General features: G+C 32.5%; 1 pseudogene; it reads left to right on the top strand.

Moving 5' to 3' along the window:
- Positions 1-5,306: 5,306 nt before the first annotated feature.
- LOC112476863 lies at positions 5,307-5,422 on the top strand (annotated as a pseudogene).
- The last annotated feature ends 1,723 nt before the right edge of the window (positions 5,423-7,145 follow it).

Raw genomic sequence — 7,145 nt, 5'->3', positions numbered from 1 at the left:
CACACGTTATGTCTCAGTTATAGCAGAATGTTCAGCAATCTTGTCATTCTTTATCCTCTTTCATTCTGTTGTCTATGCAGGGCTCTGCATGGAAGGCTATTCCTCATTATTTTGGGAAAAATTCTTTTCTTGGAATGTTCCTACTCAGACCTTGAATATCTTAGATTAACATTCATATTAATAATTTAATTTTAAAATGTAAATGCCCTTGTGGGATAAAATACATCAACACAGTTTTTTACATCTCAACATAAATTAAAATTTTAGCTACTGTATGAGGCTGAAGTTCACACCTTTAAGAGAACTTAACATCTTCATCTAATAGTTTCTGAATCTGAATCACTAAGGAAAAAAAAAAGAGAGAGAACAATGATTTACTGAGTATATGTACCACACGAGAGTCAGGAAATCATATTCTTCCATATTCATCATATCCATCCTTTAAACACTTGATATCGAGTCAAGGAGATAAATATTATCAATTATCAATCAAAATGTATAGATACTGACTAAATTTCCGAGGGATTAACTCATTTTGTCAAGATCATATGACTAAAGAAGATTAGGATTTAAAAATTTAAAACTCTTGGATTTCATAGAGCTAATCTTATTCTTCTACATTTCCTCTGTCTCTGAAGAAACTGCAGCTCTGTTTGCTCCTCTTTATTACCAGTGTCAGGTAGCTTATTAGAGGCACAGAGATGTGGTTAGGTGGCTACACATGAAGTTTTTCTCAAACCCTCTCATATTTCGACTGTAATCTATATTTAATAACTTTAGGATATTAATAAAGAGAAATATGGAAGTGTGATAGCAAGTAAATGTATTATATTGAATAGTTTATTCACTGAAATCTAGCAATAGTGACTCATCAGAGATTTCTATTTAATTACTCAAGTGAGCTGAACCAAGCTTAACTATCTCCAGTCTTTTTTTGAAGAGGATGCCATTCTGTAATGAAATATTATAGCATAAGGCTTGATATAACTTATGCAATGGTGAACATAATGAAAAAAGGGAACTATACAGAAGTTATACATGTGAAGAGGATGCCATTCTGTAATGAAATATTATAGCTTGATATATCTTATGCAATGGTGAACATAATGAAAAAGGAGAACTATACAGAAGTTATATATGTATATATTTTGTGTGTGTATGTGTGTGTGTGTGTGTGTGTATGCTGCACTTTCACAAACATATTGATTGTACTTCACATGGCTTTAAAAACCTCCTGGTCGGTATTCAACTATTACCTGGAAAAACACAGAGAATGAAAAATGTCATACCAATGTATGCAAGAGTTAATTTAGTATTCTTATAAGTTATAAAATATTTTTGGAAAGGACTACTGTTAAGCAAATTATGAAGAAACACTCTCTCATGATTTTACTAAATGATTATTTATATTTCTTAAATGAAAACCAAGAACAAAGTCTGTCGTTTCTTCACTGTAGTTCTGGTGGCGTTAGTGATGAGAACATATAATAATTTAGGTGAGCAATGCAATGTGCTTTGAACCTTTTCAACAAGATTCAAGGACATTGATTATATTTGACAATCATGATATTTATTAGCAGCTGTGGGGTATTTTTTCTCCCATTAGTAGTTAACATTGCTGAAGGAAATTATATATATTATATATGAATAGCTTGATAGCTATTATTGCATGAATTAAAATGTGCTTATCTCAACAGAAATCTCAAATGACAATTCTTTAATTTTATTATCTTACATATTTAGAAATCTGGATATGGGGAGAATACAATGGCTGAGAACTCCCCTCCAAACTTTAGTGCCTTTCCATTCTTTTTTGTTACCCTCAGCCTGTACTTCTTGTTGCCACTCTCGAAGGCAAGATGGCCTTAGCAGCTGCCAGCATTGCATGCCGCCATAGTGACATTTAGTGATGATGAGCATTTCCTTCTGTGCAACTTCTTCCACAAGGTGGAACATTCGACATCTTTTCCCTGAAATCTCCTTAGACAGGATTAGATGCCTTGGCAATGCCTAAACCAATCACTGCCCAGAAAAATGTCATTGATAGGGTTGGCTAAAAGCAGTACTGATTCAATCAGTGAAGTTTGGAATTGAACAGTGTGAGGAAAAACTTTAATAGTATGTTTTGTCCGCAAAGTATAAGAGAACTAGAAGCGGTGGTGGTAGTGATGGGGGTGCCGTGGGTGGCTGGCAATCTGCAAGAATATTGTTAGAAATTCTTAGTAATGAAGATTAAAATTGAACATATTTCCTAGGGTAGACGATGTTGATGTCTCATCCCAAAATCCCTGGATCTCCTTTCTAGGAACTTGTGTCCAGTTTTTAAGCTCTGTGTGTTTTGCTGCTAAAGATTGTCAATGGCACGCTCTAGAGTTAATGCTCTTGTCTTATCAGAGCTGAGTTGTCTATATGAACAGCTTAGGTTCAAAGAGGTGACCCATAAGTAATAAATGCCTAGTGTAATACAACAGTTCAGTTCTCCTGACTCCAGATGGAGCAAACTGTGCAATTTTCTCTCCAGAGCTCCCCACGGGACCAAGCTGAGTCTGTACTTCACCTGAAATCGTACCCTTGCTTGACTTATCTCCTTTTCTTAAGCTGTTTCCTACACTTCTTTACTAGTTTCTCCTGGGAGAACTTCTTTATTAAATCACTTACTCTCTAATGCTTGGTTTAGGGGCTTCTGAGAACTTTACCTAAGATAGCTACAAAATTGTCTATGAACACATTCAACATCTGTTATTTTTAAATATTAACCAATCATGTAATAACAATGTTTCTAATAGATCTGATTTATCAGAAAAAAAGAAAGCTGATACAATTTAAAAATAATTATTTCAACTCAATTTCTTGATTTAAAACCTTTGCAACTAATATTTTTATGAAAGGAATATCTTACGTCTCATCACTTATTCATACACGTAGCTGATTTTCTATGCTTTATGAGGCAATCTATTTCACTAAGTTCTTGTCTTAATTAGGCATCGGACACCATAAATCAGATGCAAATTATTAAAAAGGTAAAATAACTTCATAAAAATTTTCACACTGTAGCTATTTAAGATACATACGTATTTCTAAAAGTTTTAAACAAAATATTTTACACACATAAACAGATTTATAGAAAATTAGTGTCTATTTGAATTTGATGAACCCACGTAGTGAATAGTATTGACTTTTTTTTCAGCTCAACTTTTATTTTGCTTTTATAATCTTAAGTTTTTAAAACAGAAATAATCTTATCAATAGGTGATAATTCTTAATTACTAAAGAATTTTTTCAAGAAATAAGCAATTAGGAAATATTTTAAAATGTTGGAATTATACAGAGTCCAGTTCTATACAGCACAGCTGTATACTCATGAAATACCTAAGTGCTTTGGAATTCATCGGCAAGTGATTTCGTTGGCAAATAGCTCTTGCTTACTCTTCCCCTTCATAAGGACAGGATCTAACAAGGTCTACACTCTGAAACTCTCTAAGACCTCTAAAGTAGGAAGTCACTCTTGAAATAAGACATTTCTTTTGGTGATGACCTCATTTGAAAGGTCAAGGAGTGAATAGAAAATTCTTAGAGATTGAAATGGCATTGCCAAGAAAGGAAAGGAAATCACTTACTTCATTATTTTCAAAGGACTTTTTGTCTGAAGGTCAGATTAGGGCTTTCCATCCTCTGTTTTTTCCCTCATTAAGTCTTTCACAAGAAAAAAATTGATTCCTTACTTGTTTCCCTTAAAATAAGGAGTACGAATTTCTATGCTTCATGTGCATTTTCTTTGGATAAATTTGATAATGAGTGACAATTGATAACTAATTTAAAGAATATAAAATAGAGTTTTCTTAATTTATCATGGCTTAATTTATGTATACATGATATCAAATATGCCTTTATTTTAAAACATCTTATTTTTATTAAGCATATAAAATATCCATGTAATTAATTGTTTCTACTTTTTTTACCCAGTTATTTTGAGAATATTTAAAAAAAGGAATATTTCGTTGTGGAATTATTTTGTCAACCTTAAAATATATTTTTCATTCATTAATTAGTTATATCTACATACATTTTTAAAGGCAATATAAATATTAAAATGATTATAACATTAGTATAAAGGAGAAATGCAAACATCTTCAATACAAAGAACATGACACATGTTAAATAAAGCACACTGATTAAGGCAGTTCATGGAGGAAGGTAACACACGGGAGAATCAGAAAGTTCTTGAAAGTGACATGTAATTTTATTTATTTATGTATATATGTACGTAGTTATTTATTTTTTAGACAAGGCAACCCTTGGTTATCCTCACAGATTGCAAGGACCTTGTCAGTTTACAATCTCTTAATCTTTTTTATTTTTTTATTTTTTATTTTTTACACCTACATTACCTGACCTTCCTAGGTGGTCTCCCATCCAAGTACTAACCAGGTCCAATCTTGCTTAGCTTCTGAGATCAGCCGAGATCCGGCTTGTTCAAGGTAGCATAGCCGTAGACGAAGATGACATATCATTTGATCTTAAGGAGATTCTTCTGAGAAAATGTGATCACTTCTTGAGAGGTACGTATATTCAAACTGTGCATAAAAAAAATGATCCCGTTAATCTGGAAGCTTCATATATGGTAAAATTGGTAATTTTATTTCAGATAATGGAACATCCTCAATACCAACCTACAGCATGGGCTTAATTTGGAAAGTGGCAGAAGTGGATTTTTTTGAGAAGGAAGATTACATATCCAAAATTTTAGAAAGATAAAACTGCCAGTAGAGGTATGTCTGTTACTTTGGAGAAGGAGAAACTTGTGGCATGATGAAAAGTCAGATGGTAATTATAAAAAGCCAAAGCAGGATAGTGGGACAGATAACGGTGCCATAAGAGATCTGTTGGCAATGAAAAATGATTAGAATTAGTGGACATGCAATGATGAGGATTCATAAGTATCTAGTGGCTTCCTAGAGAATATGGTGAGTTGAAGGAAAAGGGTAACAGTAATAATCACAAACAGTGCACAGTGAGAGTTTCTTATATATTATATGTCAGGTATTTTTCTAAAAGCTTTATGTTGAATAACTTTTTCATTCTTATGGCATGTCTGTCATCACAGGGTCTCAGGTCAAGAAAGCTATAGTAATAACCACTATTAAGTAAGAGTTTTCTTAATTCTACAATTCAGGTAAATTGTTTTCAATTAAAATTAATTTTTTAATTAAGAATTCTTGGATGTGGTTCCATAGTGTAGCGGTTAGCACGTCTTCTTTACACACAGAAGGTCCTGAGTTCACACCCCAGTGGAGCCATGGTCCATGGTCTATAGTCATGCCACCCTGAACAAACCGAATGTCTGATCTTGGAAGCTAAGCAGGGTCGGGCCTGGTTAGTACTTGAATGGGAGACCACCTAGGAAGACCAGGTGCTGTAGGCATTAATAATAATAATAATAATAATAATAATAATAGAATTCTGTATAAAGTTATTATATCATGCAGTTTGCCATTATTTATATTACTGTAAATAATCTTTATTGGTCTTATACAGACACATGTGTGTGTGTGTGTGTGTGTGTGTGTGCGTGTGTGTGTATATGTATGTATGTGTATATATAGTATATATATATCATTAAACCTCTGCTCAGAGAAAATATTTCTTGGATGTTTCCCAAGAAAATATTATTTCATTGGAACTTTCAATGATAATTCTACTGAGATTGGTTCATATTGCTTTGACCAATGGATAACGATAGAGTTAAAGGTTTGGTAGAATTAAGAAGGGGCAGAAAACAACATTTCTTTACATTTCAGAAAATTTCTGGAAAAGTAAAAACCACTTTCTAAGCTCCGAAGTGTATTCTCTAGGGTATAGTAGAATATTCTGTTGCTCAGAGGTAGCTGGTCTCTTTGTCCTATTCAGGTCTTTGACTGATTGGATTAGGCACACTGACATCATGGAAAAACAATGTTTTACCCAAAGTTCACTGATTTAAATTTTCATCTCGTCTAAAAACATCCTCACAGAAACACCCAAAATAATGTTGGAATAAATATTCTTGTGCTTAGCAAAGTTAACACATAAAATTAACCCTCACAATAGGCTATACGGATATCTTCATTCTAAAACTCTCTAAAGGACACTATCTGAGGTATAACTTTCTGATTATGGGCTTAATGACAGAGATCATTGTATGTATTAGAAATGTAAAAATGAAGAAAAAAGAGAGAGGAGAAAGTTTAGGCCTTTCAAACTACCAATACCCAGTGAAAAGAACAAGCATTAAATCTTCTTATAAGAGAATACCACGTCCAAAATTAAGGCCAAATCACATTTAAATTGAAAATAATTTTCCACATGAAGATTTGGTAAAATAAAACTATTTGTATCAGCAAAAGACTTCTCGTTAATTTTATTACAAAAACAGTCTATAAAACATGCACTTTCTGTCATTTACATTTAAAATAGATCAGTCTCATTAAAAGAAATAGATCATATGCTGTCTCTTTTTTATGCATAAAGAATACTCATCGATATGGATCTTTTTATTAGTAATAATAATAATAAATTAATTATCAAGAAAAATACTGGATGTCATACTGTAAGATTTTACTATTTCTCTTTCTCTTTTTTTCATAGTAATTTGTGAAGAAAAAAAATGCTGAATGACAAGACCTCTATACATTTTCCTTCAAGCCTTAAGTTATATAACTTATGTTTTCAAAGACATTAAATGGTTACTTATGGATGTCATTGTGTTCATAACGGGGGGCATGTGTCAGGCCTAAACTGTGCACTCTAGACGATTCAGACATCTCTCAGCAAGTATAGAACAGAAGCTTGATGGGACAGAAAAAAAATAAAATAAATTTTAGAAACTTTGGGATGCTGTGACTCAAATCTCTTTCCCAGGTCATGGAATGTCCAAGTTGGAAAAAATAACATACTTACATTAGTATTTACTATGTGCTAAACAGTTACTATATATTATGCAATTTAATACTTTCAACAAGGTTATAAAGTGTATGTTACAGAAAGTTCTATCTTGCCGATGAGATTTCAACTTGGAGTAGTTAAATAACTTCCCCAATGTCAACAATCACATTCTAATAGAATAGAATTATATAAGGTAAATATGTTTAGTGTGGTGTACAATGTAG

The sequence above is a fragment of the Pteropus alecto genome, unplaced genomic scaffold, assembly GCF_000325575.1.
Source record: "Pteropus alecto unplaced genomic scaffold, ASM32557v1 scaffold81, whole genome shotgun sequence".
Classification (NCBI taxonomy): Eukaryota; Metazoa; Chordata; class Mammalia; order Chiroptera; family Pteropodidae; genus Pteropus; species Pteropus alecto.
The sequence above is the reverse complement of the archived record's forward strand: the minus strand, read 5'-3'. Positions and strand labels throughout refer to the sequence as shown.